The sequence below is a fragment of the Bos javanicus genome, chromosome 4 (assembly GCF_032452875.1).
Source record: "Bos javanicus breed banteng chromosome 4, ARS-OSU_banteng_1.0, whole genome shotgun sequence".
NCBI lineage: Eukaryota > Metazoa > Chordata > Mammalia > Artiodactyla > Bovidae > Bos > Bos javanicus.
This window is the reverse complement of record NC_083871.1, coordinates 43763769-43781766: the sequence shown is the minus strand read 5'-3', so window position 1 is coordinate 43781766 and position 17998 is coordinate 43763769. Positions and strand designations below refer to the sequence as shown.

The window sequence follows — 17998 nt, the reverse complement described above, 5'->3', positions numbered from 1 at the left end:
TCTAAATTCATTTTATGAGGAAATCATCACCCTGATACCAAAACCATACAAAGATGCCACAAAAAAAGAAAATTACAAGCCAATATCACTTATGAACAGAGATGCAAAATTCCTCAACAAAATACTAGCAATCTGTATTCTACAATACATTAAAAAGATCATACACCATGATCAAGTGGGATTCATCCCAGGAATGTGAGGATTTTTCAACATCCACAAGTAAATATGATATACCACATCAACAAACTGAAGAATAAAAAACATACTATTATTTCAATAGATGCAGAAAAATCTTTTGACAAAATTTAGCTCCTATTTATCATAAAAAACTTCCCAGAAAGTGGGCATAGAGGGTACCACATACCTCAACATAATAAAGGCCATATATGAAAAACCTATAGCTAGCATCATACTCAATGGTGAAAAGCGGAAACCATTCCCTGTAAGATTAGGAGCAAGACAAGGACACCTCTTTTCACCACTTTTATTCTACACAGTTTTGGAAGTCCTAGCTACAGCAGAGAAGAAAAAGAAGTAAAGGGAATCCAAAGTGGAAAAGAAGAAGTTAAACTGTCACTGTTTGCAGATAACATGATCCTACACACAGAAAATCCTAAAGATACTACCAGAAAACTGCTAGAACTCATCAAAGAGTTTGGTAAAGTTGCAGGTTACAAAATTAATACACAGAAATCTGTTGTATTTCTATACACTACCAATGAAAGATCAGAAAGAGAAATTCAAGAAGCAATTCCATTTACCACTGCATCAAAACGAATGAAATATCTAGGAATAAACCTACCTAAGGAGGCAAAAGACCTGTACTCCAGAAACTATAAGATGCTGGTGAAAGATATCAAAGAAGACATAACTAGATGGAAAGATATACCATGTTTGTGGATTGGAAGAATCAATATTGTCAAAATGACTATACTACCCAAAGCATTTTACAGATTCAATACAATCCCTATTAAATTACCAATGGTATTTTCCACAGAACTAGAAGAGAAAATCTCAAAATTTGTACAGAGACACAAAAGACTCCAAATAGCCAAAGCAATCTTGGAAAAGAAAAATGGAGCTGAAGGAATCATGTTCCCTGACTTCAGACTATACTACAAAGCTACAGTCATCAAAATAGTGTGGCACTGGCATAAAAACAGAAATATAGATCAATGGATTGGAATAGAAAATTCAGAAATAAGCCCAGCACCTGTGGTCAATTAACCTATGACAAAATAGGCAAGACTACACAATGTTGGAGAGAGAGGCTCTTCAACAAATGGCACTGGTAAAACTGGACAACCATAATGTAAAAAAAATGAAATTAGATCATTCCTTAACTCTATACACAAAAATAAGCTTAAAATGGATTAAAGACCTAAATTTGAGACTGGCTACTATAAAACTCCTAGGGAAAAATATAGGCAGAATGCTATCTGACATAAATCACAGCAACATGTTTTTTCAGTCCATCTCCCAGAAAAATGGAAATAAAAGCAAAAATAAACAACTGGGACCTAGTTAAACTCAAAAGCTTTTGCACAACAAAGGAAATAAGAAACAAAATGAAAAGACAAATCACAGATTGGGAGAAAATATTAGCAAATGATGTGACTAATAAGGTATTAGTCTCCAAAATTTAATAGCATTAAAACAAACAACCCACTCAAAAAATGGGCAGAAGACCCGAATAGTCATTTCTCCAAAGAGGATATACATATGGCCAATATGCATGTGAAAAGATCTTCAATATTGCTAGTTATTAGAGTAATGCAAATCAAAACTATGATCACCTCACACTAGTCAGAATACCTATCATCAAAAAAATCCAGAAACAAACAAATGTTCTTTTTTACTTACATTTAAAAAATGAAACAATGCCATTTGCAGTAACATGGTTGGACCTAGAGAGCGTCATACTGAGTGAAGTCGGACAGAGAAGGAGAAATATCATACAGCATCCCTTGTATGTGGAATGTAAAAAAAAATGATACAAATTAACTTATTTACAAAATAAGAAGAAATGCACAGACTTAGAAAACTAACTTATGGTTGCTGGGGAGAAGGGATAGTTAGGGAATTTGGGAAGGTCATGTACACACTGGTCTATTTAAAATGGATAACAAACAAAGGCCTATTGTATACCACATGGAACTCTGCTCAATGCTATGTGCCAGCCTGAATGGCAGGGGGTGGGGGGGTGGTTTGGGGGAGAATGGATACATGAATATGTTTGGCTGGGTTCCTTTGCTACTCACCTGAAACTGCCACAACATTGTTAGTCAGCTGTACCCCAATACAAAATATTTTTGCTGTTAAAAAATAAATAAATAAATGTAGTAAAGAATATTCCAGAAAGTGGGATCAGCAAGAGCTCAGAGGGTTGTGGAAATGGTAAGGAGTGCCCGCCTGGGCTCGTGATGGAGAAGGAGGTTGGGAAGGCAGGTTGGGTGCCTAGGAACTGTGGGTACCAACTAAGGAGTGAAAACTTCAACCTAAAGACAGTGGGGAGGGTTTAAATGCAGGAAAGTGATAAGGGTGGTTCCCCCTCCTTGACTAACAAGTGAGTCAATGCACTGACGCTGGAACTAAAACTTACTGTCTGCTTCCTCAATCCGAGTATCAAGTTGTTTTAGATTCCTATATCATGAAATGAAATTTCTTTTTATCTTACTGGTTTTGGCAAGGAGAAATACTATTGCTCTCAGGGTAGACAAATACTATTAATCTTGCAGTTAATTAATAATAACTGAACATCTTCTGTGTGCCAGGCACTGTGTTCATTGCTGGGAATCCACAATCAACAAGGATGATGGTCTTTCCTTTAGGTACTTGTTATATGAGGCAGATACAGAACAAATGATTTCAAATATGATGCATTATCAAAAGAAAAGCATAAAAAAGTGAAGGCTGTTACAGAAGTATTTAATTGGGGAGCTGACATCATTTAGGGGTTCAGGAAAGCCTCCCTGCCAAAATGGTCTTCAAGTGAAAACTAGATTAATTATAGTTTTATTATTAGCAGGGATATCATCCCTTGTTTCCTGAATAATTAGCCTTTTTCTCTCAAGTGGTTGCTTCTGTTCCACCTTCAATCATGTTCAGTTCTTGCCTACCTTGGAAAAAGGAAGAAAAAACAAATCTCTCACGTGTATACCCCCCAAACTAAGCTCCTCTGTTTTTCAGAGTCAGCCACACAAACCTGACTCCTGTGCATTCATATTTGCACACACTTATTTGTTCAAGTTTTGTGCTATGTGCGCAGTGTATGAGGGGCTCCAAACAGACTATCCAAGCATGTGAGGAGTAATGGAAGAGGAGGCGATGGCGAGCTTCTTCATTTGCAGGCATGTGAAGGAGATCATTCATTATTCAGGTGTCGGAGAACTACTGGAGGGTTTGAGCCCGACTTTGTAATGTCAGTGTTCATGAACACCCATGAAAAAGCATGGATGGAGATCTACAATCGAGGTGGTATAGAGTTAAATCCTAGCTTTACTACTGACTGGCTGTGTGACTTTGGGCAAAGTACTCAACTTCTCTGAGCCTAAGTGATATAATAACTTCCTCACATGTCTACTATGAAACTTAAAATTACCCAAACTTTTGTAGACATTAAACAAGCATCTATCACAGCTTTTGGCACATAGTAAGCACTTGTAAATAATAAAGATAATGGGAAAAAACAGCTTACATTCATTGGGCACTTACTATTGTGCTAAGTGTTGTATATGCATTCTGTCATTCAAATTTCACAACATATCTTTGATGTAGATACTGGCATTATCTCCATTATACAGATGAGGAAACTGAGCCTCAGAAAGGTTAACTGGCTTATTCGGAGATTGTCCTCTCCCACCCTTTTAGCCTTTCTGTAACTTTTACAGTTCCCATGAGGAGCAAAAAGGCAAGGTGAGTTTTATCTCGTTTCTCATATATCCTGTAGAAGATGCTGAGAGCAGAGCTACGGCCCCAGAGAAGGATGAACAAATACAGATCCTAGTAGATCCATCTCCTGGATAATTCACCAGAGAAGGAACCAGAGCCCACAAGGCATCCATCCACACAGTGTCTGCCTCCGTAAAAAAGATAGTTCTCAATGGGTTCTGAAAAAGACTGTCTATGAATTTTTACTCTGCACACAAAGTCCCTGCTCTTCCTAGAAACAAACAGTAAGTATCAATTTCTGGAGCATTTTGGTCTCATACATAATGTTCAATTTCCAGCAGGTTTAATTTTGTTTTAGCAAGATAAGGCTCTTTTGTTGGCATCTCTTTTTCAGAAATGAAACTGAACTGAGAAGAAATACCAGAAACTCTATTTGACTATCACTGCGGTGGATGGTTTATCAGCCCCCAGGTTTTCCCGGGTCTGTGCACAAGGAGAAAACCGCCACTCGTGTCAGCAAGCCTGCAGGGGGCGCTAGTGCAGTGGCTGGATGGGGCTGCCGACAGGAGGGGACCAGAGGCTGGCTGGGGAAAGAACTTCGCAGCTGAGTGCAGAGGGGTCTTGGCCGTGATGCCGACTCGGAGCTGAGGGCCAAACTTGTGCAGCGGCTCCTTCTGTTCAGTAACCACTTGCTGCCAAGGAAGGAGCGGCTCCCTGGGCCGTGCACACGGCCGGAACCCAAACACTCGGGCCGCTGTTGTTTCACATGAGCAGACTGTTCAGCTTCAGTGTCATCTCCTTATACAGGCCTCTCTCACCACTTTGCCCAAAGTGGCCATTTTCTTTATTTAGGCTCCTTTTCTTCTTTCACAGTGTTTATCCCAATTTGCGTGTGTTTCTTCCTCCAATACAAATCCTATTAGACAGTGATCTGTCTTGTCCACTGTTACAACTTCATTATCTAACACAGCTGTGGGCTCAAACTGGGTGTTCAATAAATAGCCCTTGAATGAAAGATGAATATCACTTAGAGATCACTCACTCTCCTCTCCTAAAGGTGTAACTGCAGCCAACCACTGTAATTTAGAGAAATGTGGAAAGCTGGTATACTTGAACTAAATGTATATGTATCAATGTCTGTATCTATAGGTAATATCACTCAATGCTATACAACTCTTATTTAGTTACATTTTATTGCATTACTGTCTTGCTAAATGAAAAAAAAAAAGTAAAGATATTCCACGTCATGTACAATATGCAGGAAAAATTTTGTACGAATTGCTAAAACCTTGTTATTCAAGCTGTTCCATGGGCCAGCAATATTGGCATCACCTGTGAGCTTGTTGAAACTGCAGAATCTCAGGCCTCAATCTCAGATTCAAGGAATAAGAATTTGCATTTTGAAAATCAATCCTCTGTCAGTTGTTTCATTTGCTATTATTTTCCCCCATTCTGAGGGGTGTCTTTTAACCTTGTTTATAGTTTCCTTTGCTGTGCAAAAGCTTTGAAGTTTAATTAGATTCCACTTATTTATTTCTGTTTTTATTTGCATTATTCTAGGAGGTAGGTCATAGAAGATCTTGCTGTGATTATGTCAAGGAATGTCCTGCCTATGTTTTCAGTTCATGCAGCTTAATACTAGAAAAACAAGCAACTCAATCAAAATGTGGGCAGAAGACCTAAACAGACTTTTCTTCTAAGAACATATACACATTGCTAACAAACACATGAAAAGATGCTCAACATTGCTCATTACTAGAGACATGCAAATCAAAACTACAAAGAGGTATCACACCAGTGAGAATGGCCATCATCAAAAAATCTATGAACAATAAATGCTGGAGGGTGTGGAGAAAAGAACCCTCTTGCATTGTGGTGGGAATGTAAATTGATACAGCAACTATGGAGAAAAGTATGGAGATTCCTTAAAAAAACAAGGACTAAAACTTCCATAATCCTACTACTGGGCATATACCCTGGGGATACCATAAATGAAAAAGACGTATGTACCCCAATGTTTATTGCAGCACTACTTACAATAGCTAGGACATGGAAGCAACCTAGATATCCACTGACAGATAAATGGATCAAAATGTTGTGGGGTGTGTGTGTGTGTGTATATATATATGTGTGTGTGTGTGTGTGTGTGTGTGTGTGTGTGTATATGTGTGTATATATATATATATATATATATAATAGACTATTACTCAGCCATAACAAGGAATAAACTTGAGTCAGTTCTAAAGAGGTGGATGAACCTAGAGCCTATTATACACAGGGAAGTAAGTCAGAAAGAGAAAAACAAATATACCTGAATGCATATATATGGAATCTAGAAAGATGGTACTGATGAACCTATTTGCAGGGCATCAGTAGAAAAGTAGACATGGAGAACAGACTGTGGACACAGTGGGGAAAGGGGAGGGTGGGACAAACTGTGAGAGAGAGCAGCATGGAAACATATACATCAGATGTAGAACAGATAGTAGGACATGGCTGTGTGTCACAGGTGTGCACACCTGGTGCTCTGTGACAACCTGGAGGAGCAGGATGGGGTGGGGGGTAGGTTCAGGCAGGACAGGATATGGGTATACCTATTGCTAGCTCATGTTGATGTATGGCAGGAATCAACATAATACTATAAGCAGTTATTCTTCAATTAAAAAAAAAAAAGAATCTGCATTTTAATGAGTTCTCTAGCTTGAGAGACTTCCCTGATGGCTCAGATGGTAAAATGTCTGTCTACAATGTGGGAGACCCGGGTTGGAGCCCTGGGTTGGCAAGATCCCCTGTAGAAGGAAATGGCAATCCACTCCAGTACTATTGCCTGAAAAATCCCATGGACAGAGGAGCCTGGTAGGCTACAGTCTATGGGGTCTCAAAGAGTCGGACACGACTGAGCGACTTCACTTTCTTTTCTAGCTTGAGAAAGCTCTTAAAGATTCAGTTTAGCCTGTGAGATGAGAGTTGGACTGTGAAGAAGGCTGAGCGCCAAAGAACTGTGGTGTTTTGAACTGTGGTGTTGGAGAAGACTCTTGAGAGTCCCTTGGACTGCAAGGAGATCCAACCAGTCCATTCTGAAGGAGATCAGCCCTGGGATTTCTTTGGAAGGAATGATGCTAAAGCTGAAACTCCACTACTTTGGCCACCTCATGAGAAGAGTTGACTCATTGGAAAAGACTCAGATGCTGGGAGGGATTGGGGGCAAGAGGAGAAGGGGACGACAAAAGATGAGATGGCTGGATGGCATCACTGACTCGATGGACGTGAGTCTCAGTGAACTCCGGGAGTTGGTGATGGACAGGGAGGCCTGGCGTGCTGTGATTCATGGGGTTGCAAAGAGTCGGACACGACTGAGCGACTGATCTGATCTGAGCCTGTGAGATCATCCTGTGAACTGCAGGGGGCGCTTTCCCAAAGTTGAGAAAAGAAGTAATAGTGGTGACCAGAGTGCTGAAGTGAATGATGTTCAAGGATGAATAAGAAATTCTATGCCTCCCAGGTAGGCTTTCGCTTGTGAATGCTAAAGAGAGACTACTGGCTAAGTTAGTGGTGTTTTAACCAAGCATAAGTCATGCCATGTTACTGTCATATTAACTCTCAGTGTTTCATTCAGGACAGGACAGCAATCATCCCTGTCTACCCCAGGTATGACTGGAGGGGGGGGTATCCGAATGATGTGTTGATAGACAGTGCTTTTTAATTTTTATAAATGATTTGATGGTTAATACTAATAGGACTTCTTAAAAAGGAAGTTAGCTGGCTCTTGTTATTAAGAACTTGAGTCTGTTTATCTAGTTAATATATTCCTGAGGTCATCAGCTGTTCAAAAACCACCTCTCAGTATCTGGCTCCTGTCATTTTCTGGCAACCACTTGAGGGAAAATGGTGACAGGCTCTTCCCTGAAAAGCTGTTACCAAAAAACCTCAATTCTCTAAATGGTAGATGTGATCAGTGATGGGGATAATAAGTGGTCTGATCGCTCGCACTTGGATTGATCGATTAAATAAGCATTTGTTCAGTGCCAAAAGGTGCCAGTGTGGGGCCAGTGCTGGGAATCAAGACTAATAGAGCCAGATTCCTGCCTTCAATGGGATTATGTGACTTCCAGACAAATCTCTTCCTGGCCTGGTGAAAAACCGGGAATTCCCTCTTTAATCAATTTACTCTGTGCCCTAGGTCAACAGGAGGATCAATGGCAATGAGAAAATCTTGTTCTTTTTCATCTGGAAAATTAAACCTCCTTCCCCAAATGTCCTTAGTCACTGATCCTCATCAGTGAGGATAATCTTTCCTTTACTCTGAGCAGGCGGTTTTTATTTTGTAGGCCTTCAGAGCAGAAAGAAAAATCATTTCCGAAGCTTCCTTTTCTGTTGAATGTGCCTGGCACACTGGTGCTAAACAGGCAATAAATCATAATAAATGGAAATAGTCGCCCATGGCATGATCTGATTGAGTCGTTTAAACGATCACTTTGTGTTGACAAAGGGTAGGGTGATTATGCCAGAGGAATTCAAAGGTGCTTGAAACAAATGAACTGGAGAAATTGCTTGAAAAATGTAGGGAGGTCCTTGCAGGGCAACAGCTTCCTGCATTCTGGCTCAGCCTTGAACTCTATACACCCTGGTGGATGAGTAATTAAGATGCTGCTAATTCTTTGGCCTTTACCCTTGGTGGAGTGGACACGACGGCATACCTGCCACCTGAGATTTGCTTTCTGAATCTGCAATTTTGAGAGATGAACCTCATAGTGACCTGCTAATACTGTTCCACAGGTTGGGGGACTAATCTTCACAATAATGTGTCAAGTCATTTAGAGGACCACTCCCAGCACACGGGCAGCCGTTCTAATAGAGACATTAGACTTCAACAGGCAAGTTATTATTCGTAATGATAATAATTCCTGCAAATGGGCTGCTTTTGCCGGTACATTCCCCAGCCATCCCGCTGTTGCTCTTAGGGCACTTGTCTAGGGCTTGTGGGTAACAGTTATTTTTGTATGTATTTTGTATGTATGTATTCCCAGACAGCAAGTGACTTCCCTTGGGTCACCTCACATGCAGGAAGGAGTTAGAGCACAACGCTAGTTCTTTCCCATCCTCTCCCCAGGCCACCACACAGAGTGCATTGCATGGCCTGGCGTGGACTTCAGGAGGACAAGCATCCCCTGGTGGACTCCTGGCTGAACCGCCTCCTCACAGCTCAGTCCTAGGGTGGAACCTGGGCGCCTCATTCTACGTTTTGCTCAACTTTCCCTGGGTTGGCAAACTCACCCACTTGAGTTCATATGGTGGTTCCTACACTAGGAAGGTCAGGTTCAAGGTCAGGAGGGGTGACCTTGTCCAAGTAGGGAGCAACAGCTGTGCTTTGCTGGAGCAGCCTTGAAGAGATACCCCACGTCCAAGGTAAGAGAAACCCAAGTAAGACAGTAGGTGTTGCAAGAGGGCATCAGAGCACAGACACACTGAAACCATAATCACAGAAAACTAGTCAATCTGATCACACGGACCACAGCCTTGTCTAACTCAATGAAACTAAGCCATGCCATGTGGGGCCACCCAAGACGGGCAGGTCTCAGTGGAGATGTCTGACAGAATGTGGTCCACTGGAAAAGGGAATGGCAAACCACTTCAGTATTCTTGCCTTGAGAACCCCATGAACAGTATGAAAAGGCAAAAAGATAGGACACTGAAAGAGGAATTCCCCAGGTGGGTAGGTGCCCAATATGCTACTGGAGATCAGTGGAGAAATAACTACAGAAAGAATGAAGGGATGGAGGCAAAGCAAAAACAATACCCAGTTGTGGATGTGACTGGTGATAGAAGCAAGGTCCAATGCTGTAAAGAGCAATATTGCATAGGAACCTGGAATGTCAGGTCCATGAATCAAGGCAAATTGGAAGTGGTCAAACAGGAGATGGCAAGAGTGAACATCGACATTCTAGGAATCAGCTAACTAAGATGGACTGGAATGGGGGAATTTAACCCAGATGACCATTATATCTACTACTCTGGGCAGGAATCCCTTAGAAGAAATGGAGTAGCCATCATGGTCAACAAAAGAGTCCGAAATGCAGTACTTGGATACAATCTGAAAAATGACAATGATCTCTGTTTGTTTCCAAGGCAAACCATTCAATATCACGGTAATCCAAGCCTATGCCCCAACCAGTAATGCTGAAGAAGCTGAAGTTGAACGGTTCTATGAAGACCTACAAGACTTTTTAGAACTAACATCCAAAAAAGATGTCCTTTTCATTATAGAGGACTGGAATGCAGAGATAGGACGTCAAGAAACACCTGGAGTAACGGGCAAATTTGGCCTTGGAATACGGAATGAAGCAATGCAAAGTCTAATAGAGTTTTGCCAAGAGAACACACTGGTCATAGCAAACACCCACTTCCAACAACGCAAGAGAAGACTCTACACATGGACATCACCAGATGGTCAACACCGAAATCAGACTGATTATATTCTTTGCAGCCAAAGATGGAGAAGCTCTATACAGTCAGCAAAAACAAGACCGGGAGCTGACTGTGGCTCACCTCATGAACTCCTTATTGCCAAATTCAGACTTAAATTGAAGAAAGTATAGAAAACCACTAGACCATTCAGGTATGACCTAAATCAAATCCCTTACGATTATACAGTGGAAGTGAGACATAGATTTAAGGGACTAGATCTGATAGAGTGCCTGATGAACTATGGACGGAGGTTCATGACATTGTACAGGAGACAGGGATCAAGACCATAACCATGGAAAAGAAATGCAAAAAAGCAAAATGGCTCTCTGAGGAGGCCTTACAAATAGCTGTGAAAAGAAGAGACATGAAAAGCAAAGGAGAAAAGGAAAGATATAAGCATCTGAATGCAGAATTCCAAAGAATAGCAAGGAGAGAGAAAAACCCTTCCTCAGCGATCAGTGCAAAGAAATAGAGGAAAACAACAGAATGGGAAAGACTAGAGATCTCTTCAAGAAAATTAGAGATACCAAGGGAACATTTCATGCAACGATGGGCTCGATAAAGGACAGAAATGGTATGGACCTAACAGAAGCAGAAGATATTAAGAAGAGGTGGCAAGAATACACAGAAGAACTGTACAATAAAGATCTTCACAACCCAGATAATCACGATGGTGTGATCACTCACCTAGAGCCAGACATCCTGGAATGTGAAGTCAAGTGGGCCTTAGAAGGCATCACTATGAACAAAGCTAGTGGAGGTGATGGAATTCCAGTTGAGCTCTTTCAAATCCTGAAAGATGATGCTGTGAAAGTGCTGCACTCAATATGCCAGCAAATGTGGAAAACTCAGCAGTTGCCACAGGACTGGAAAAAGTCTGTTTTCATTCCAATCCCAAAGAAAGGCAATGCCAAAGAATGCTCAAACTACCACACAATTGCACTCATCTCACACGCTAGTAAATGCTCAAAATTCTGCAAGCCAGGCTTCAGCAGTACGTGAACCGTGAACTTCTAGATGTTCAAGCTGGTTTTAGAAAAGGCAGAGGAACCAGAGATCAAATTGCCAACATCTGCTGGATCATCAAAAAAGCAAGAGAGTTCCAGAAAAACATCTATTTCTGCTTTATTGACTATGCCAAAGCCTTTGACTGTGTGGACCACAAGAAACTGTGGAAAATTCTTCAAGAGATGGGAATACCAGACCAGCTGACCTGCCTCTTGAGAAAACTGTATTCAGGTCAGGAAGCAACAGTTAGAAATGGACATGGAACAACAGACTGGTTCCAAATTGGAAAAGGAGTACGTCAAGGCTGTATATTGTCACCCTGCTTATTTAACTTATATGCAGAGTACATCATGAGAAACGCTGGGCTGGAAGAAGCACAAGCTGGAATCAAGATTGCCGGGAGAAATATCAATAATCTCAGATATGCAGATGACACCACCCTTTATAAAATGAAGAGGAACTAAAAAGTCTCTTGATGAAAGTGAGGGAGGAGAGTGAAAAGGTTGGCTTAAAGCTCAACATTCAGAAAAATAAGATCATGGCATCTGGTCCCATCACTTCATGGCAAATAGATGGGGGAACAGTGGAAACAGTGTCAGACTATTTTTGTGATTTTGGGCTCCAAAATCACTGTAGATGGTGATTGCAGCCATGAAATTAAAAGATGCTTACTCCTTGGAAGGAAAGTTATGACCAACCTAGATAGCATATTAAAAAGCAGAGACATTACTTTGCCAACAAAGGTCTGTCTAGTCAAGGCTATGGTTTTTCCAGTAGTTATGTATGGATGTGAGAGTTGGACAGTGAAGAAAGATGAGCGCTGAAGAACTGATGCTTTTGAACTGTGGTGTTGGAGAGGACTCTTGAGAGTCCCTTGGACTGCAAGGATATCTAACAAGTCCATTCTAAAGGAGACCAGTCCTGTGTGTTCATTGGAAGGACTGATGCTGAGGCTGAAACTCCAATACTTTGGCCACCTCATGTGAAGAGTTGACTCATTGGAAAAGACTCTGATACTGGGAGGGATTGGGGGCAGGAGGAGACAGGGACGACAGAGAATGAGATGGCTGGATGGCATCAGCGACTCAATGGACATGGGTTTGAGTAGACTCCGGGAGTTGGTGATGGACAGGGAGGCCTGGCGTGCTGCAATTCATGGGGCCACAAAGAGTTGGACACGACTGAGTGACTGAACTGAACTAAACACTGGGAATGAGGGGATCCTCCTCTGCCTGCACTCAAAATATGGTGGTTGGGTTTCTCCTCCAGCAGAGGCACGTGGACCAGTCCCTGGGCTCTGGAGAGGAGACTCAAATTTGGGTTCTTTGTAAAGCATGGCAGGTGATTCCAGTCAGCAGGTAGGGCAAAGACCTGCTGCCTTAGAAATGCTGACTGGAAGCATTAGTTGGTAATAAGAATCCCTTTTCATCTGAGAAGACTAAGCTCTTTTGTATTTACATCACTGCTCAGTAAGGGTGGACTCAGGTGACCTGCCTCCAATTAAATGGCTTAACTACTAAAGCTGATGGGGTGGTGAAAGTGAAGTGGCTCAATCGTCTGACTCTTTGCGACCCCATGGACTGTAGTCCACCAGGCTCCTTCATCCATGGAATTTTCCAGGCAAGAGTACTGGAGTGGGTTGCCATTTCCTTCCCCAGGGGATCTTCCTGACCCAGGGATCGAACCTGGGTCTCCCGCATCGTGGGCAGATGCTTTACCATCTGAGCCACCAGGGAATCCCAGGGATGGGGTGAGGTGGGATGTTAATCTTTCAGTGGTCTTTCAGGAAGTCATAGAGTCCAAGGATACTGGAGGAGCCTCAAGGTATGCCTGTGGCTGCCACTGTGCCTAAGGTAGAGGGAGAGCAGCTGGGAAAATGCTCACGCTCCCCACCCTCCCCCACCCCAGCACGTACTCTGCATCTTTTGCTTCCACTATCGGCTGCTTTGCTGAACACACAAGGTATGCTGTTGGGGGAAGACAGGATCATCTCTGGCTGCTTTTAGCACCAGAGACGACGTCACTCCACCTGAAACTGCATGCTTTAATGCAAGCGTCCATGGAAAGAAAAATCCACCCACCATGACCTCTCAGGGCCAGTCACTAGAAACTGATGCTGGTGGTGGAGCGACCACCGTCACCAGTCTGCCATGCAAAGCTGCGCAAGAAGGCTCTGGTCAACTTAGAAACCCAGCCCTGTGAATGCCAGTTGGTTGGCTGAGGTCAGAATCTGCCCGACCGCATGCCCTGCTGCCCCTCTCAGTGGCTCCTTTAAAGGGACTCACAGAACCCTGCTCCCAGGGGTGAGGCTGCTGTGTGGAGGAGGTGAGGAGGTCTGGAGGGGATGCAATGAACAATGGAAGGCCTGAGGAGGTGCCGCTGCTCCTTTTGACAGGGGCTGTGTTCAAAGCAAAGGATGATTCCATTATGCATACTCACAGCAACTGTGAGTACGGAAGACACAGGTCCTAAATGGCTCCTTCTGATCTCAAATCAGTACATTTATTTCACGTCTTTATCTTTTCTTCCTCTAATATGGTTTTTAGAGAGTTTTGCTCTTGACTCCAAAGACTCAGGGTCAGGTTCCCAGTGGTTGAGGAATATGTTCTTTGGCTACATTTACATGGCTCGATAAATGACCCAAAGAAGAACGAGAGGGTAGTTTCACTGTGCTAATGAAATGGCAGCTCTTCCCTGTCCTGGCAAACATTGCAGGCCATAAGCCAAGAGGGCTGGCTGTTGTTTTTTAGGACAGTATTCTCTATAAAGGCTTCAAGTCTGGTTAAATTTCAGGAGTCTCTGGAGGGCTGGGGCTGATTAGGAGGGCATGGATTCCTCTGGGCTGTAGTAACGCATCTTTTAAAAGTCTGGACTGTGGAGTCCAACCGCCTTGATTCCACTCTCTGATCAGCCTCCCCAATCAAGGCCAACCAGCACTCTCTACTCCTTGACTTTCTTCTTAGGAAAATGAGAGGATGGGACTTCCCTGGTGGTTGAGTGGTTAAGAATCCTCCTGACAATGCAGGGGACATGGGTTCGATCCCTGGTGCAGGAAGTAAGATCCCACAGGCTGCGGGGCAGCTAAGCCCATGAACCACAAGTACGGCACCTGTATGCCCTAGAACCTGTGCCTCACAACAAGAGAACATCGCAATGAGAAGCACATGCCCCACAATGACTGCTCGCCACAACCACAGAAAGCCCGGGCACAGCAATGAAGATTCAATGCAGCCAAAAATAAGTAAGTTAGAAAAAAAAATGAGTTGAAGTGCCCAACTCCAGACCTGTTATAAAGTTTGAGGGAGCTCAATAACCACGTCACCCATTAGAGTGCCAGACACATAGTCGATACAAAGTAAATGCAAAGTGAATTAAATGTTGTTGTTATTATTGGTTGACCACAAAGACCCTGTCCTCTGGAGACTCTCTGAAGGCCTGACTGGACTGAATTGCCTGGAATTACTCTGAATGAATCAGCTTTATCCATATCTACAGTATTACAGGGAGTGAACCCTGGAGATGTCAAATGCAGCTAAATAACAATTTCCAGACCCTCAAGACCATGACTTCATCAATACATCAATATATATGATATGCAGGAATATACCAGCATCCTCTTCAGCTGAGTAAAGCCTCTGGATCAGGCCAGCAGGGCACAGCTGAGTGAAAAGAACACTATCCTTTGAAGTCAGAAGATGGGTTTAACTATACTGTTTATTGCTTACTTGCTATGTGACCTTGGACAAATGTATCTGGGCCTCAATTTTCTTAACTGTTAAATATTAATTACTTTCCTTCTTAAAGTTGCCTTGTATGAAGTAAAGACGCTATACAAATATACAGTGGGATATATTATTTTTCTTATTTGTATTACCTGACAAGAACTTTTTTAAAACAGTACAGATTTGGGGGGCTACATTTTAGCAACTGAAATTGCTACAAAAGGCTTTGGATGTCGCCAGGTAAGCTGGATGGACCCTACTGGTTCTGTGTGTGGCAGGTGGAGTCTGAGAGGGGGTGCATCTGTGTGGGGAGCTTGTGCTCTGGAGCTTCTTATCAGCCTTAAAGACCAAGAGAAAGTTGCATGGGGAACTTAAGTTTTAGAAGAATTTGTTTTAAAAGTACAGATGCTCTATTGACCTCTGGGGGTAGAATGGATTGGTCATGATCTCCATTTATAGCCACTTGAAATAACCAGCAAAGCTAAATAAGGCTTATGGATTCAGAGAGCCCTAGAGGATGGTCTGTTAGCACTTTCCTCTTTTGTAGCATCTAAACTTGAATGAGTCAGGCAAGTCAAAGATATTTTAACTTGATGTGTGACCACTGTCTTCATGGTCAACTTGCCACATTGCTGTTTTAGGAAAGAGTGAATGCTAATCAGCCTTGCACCTTATTTTTGGCAGTGCCTTTCCCTAGGACACAGGTGTCCCCAATTTACTGAGAAGTATAAATCTTAAGAGATGTAAATTTGCCTCAAAGACTTAAAAATTGAGAACTGATACACTCTGGTATAACTATTACTTTCACCAAGTTTGATTTTTGCCAAACTCTAACCTAAAGCAAATGCTAAAAGAATAATGACAATTAATGGATCAAGACAATTATTGGGGTATAAATCTTATCTCTTTCAAGTTCAAGCTTATTCTCTTTACTCTTTCATCTTCCCCGGGAGTAGCTTGATGAAAGGTAAATGGGGGGGAAAAGGTAATTTGTGTCATAACTTGTACATCTATTATGAGGAAGTCATTTTTATTCCATTATTTTATGAGAACTATTTAATAAAATAATATGATTTCTCCTCCCTAAATTTATAGCGCTGTTACTATTCCCTTTCAGGATCCAAAGTTCCCTGGGCATTCTTTCTCTTAGTAAGACTGACGACAATTATTTCTAAGTGGAAATACTATTTCTTTTAACTAGGAGGTCTTTGAGTGTATGTGTTGTTGTTTAGTTACTCAGTTGTGTCCAACTCTTTTGGAACTCCACAGACTGTAGTGTGCCAGGCTCCCCATCCATGGAATTCTCCAGGCATGTGTATGTATGTGTATAAAGAGAGAGAAAGAGTGTGAGTGTGTGAGTTTGTGTGTAGGGAACAGTAAGACTTTCCTCCTCTCTCAACATTAGATCAGATCAGATCAGATCAGTCACTCAGTCGTGTCTGACTCTTTGCGACCCCATGAACTGCAGCACGCCAGGCCTCCCAGTCCATCACCAACTCCCGGAGTTCACTCAGACTCATGTCCATCGAGTCAGTGATGCCATCCAGCCATCTCATCCTCTGTCGTCCCCTTCTCCTCCTGCCCCCAATCCCTCCCAGCATCAGAGTCTTTTCCAATGAGTCAACTCTTCGCATGAGGTGGCCAAAGTACTGGAGTTTCAGCTTTAGCATCATTCCTTCCAAAGAAATCCCAGGGCTGATCTCCTTCAGAATGGACTGGTTGGATCTCCTTGCAGTCCAAGGGACTCTCAAGAGTCTTCTCCAACACCACAGTTCAAAACACCACAGTTCTTCGGCGCTCAGCCTTCTTTACAGTCCAACTCTCACATCAATACATGGTCACAGGAAAAACCATAGCCTTGACTAGATGAACCTTTGTTGGCAAAGTAATGTCTCTGCTTTTGAATATGCTATCTAGGTTGGTCATAACTTTCCTTCCAAGGAGTAAGCGTCTTTTAATTTCATGGCTGCAGTCAACATAGCCATGAGGAAAACAGGTTGGTTGTTGTCACTGCCATTCAGAATGACAAAATTTCAGAGCCACATGGAGTGGTGTTAGTATCTCCTCAGACTCCAGTTCCACCTTTTGCTGAACACAAGGAAACCACTCATTCTTAATGCAGAGTTCTAGTACTGCTTTTTATTTCTGTCTTTTCTTCCACAGCAGTATAGAGGACTGGTTAGATGGCAGCAGACTGAGAAATCTTTACTTTCTCATTTGACAAATATCTTTGGAGTAACTATCAGTGGTAGCACTCAGGATACAGAGGTCAACAAGACATCATCAGTGCCCTTGTAGAGCTAACATACCATTTGGGGGGCAGTATTTGGCAAACAAAGGCTCCCACCAAGACTCAGAGATGGAGTCTGAGACTCAATGACAAAGTCAATATGACATTCAAAAAAACTTCAGTGTTATCATTTGCTACAAGTGGGGATAAATGTCGAATGTGGATGGAAACTTAAGACTCTAGAGATTTTGTTTGAGAGACTTCCCCCAGATGCTTCAGGATGTATCTTAGTGGCAGAGACCTACCTAGGAACAGGTAGGTCTAGGAACAGCAACAGCCATTTAAAGATCTTGGTTGGGGGTCTGAAACTCTTTAGTTTCTTTTCATCCATCTATTCATTCAACCACAGGCTGAGTAGCCTATTCATATCCCTAAGGCAGAGTGAAGTGCTCACAATTGGGAATATGAAAATGAATTTAGAACCTGTTCCTTCTGACCTTGTGCACCTCACATTCTAATGAAGGGAGAAGGACACCTAAAGAAAGAAGTACAGTACAAGTTGTTAAGCACAGTAATAGAGTTATACACTGACTGATATGAAGACATGGTACAATTCCTTAGAAATGTATTTTAGAGAGAAAGTATCTGAGTAATGATGGCACTTTCATGGGTCTTTTCAATT

General features: G+C 42.3%; 2 protein-coding genes across 15 annotated transcripts in view; one reads left to right on the top strand and one right to left on the bottom strand.

Moving 5' to 3' along the window:
* PHTF2 (putative homeodomain transcription factor 2) overlaps positions 1-5302 on the top strand; it is a 228681-nt gene extending 223379 nt beyond the window's left edge. The window contains exons 28-29 of the transcript XR_009735859.1: positions 3950-4175; positions 4286-5302. The gene's annotated coding sequence lies outside the window, so the exon portion shown is untranslated. The remainder of the gene's footprint in view (positions 1-3949; positions 4176-4285) is intronic.
* MAGI2 (membrane associated guanylate kinase, WW and PDZ domain containing 2) overlaps positions 1-17998 on the bottom strand; it is a 1471158-nt gene that overhangs the window by 36289 nt on the left and 1416871 nt on the right. The gene's annotated exons all lie outside the window — the stretch shown is intronic.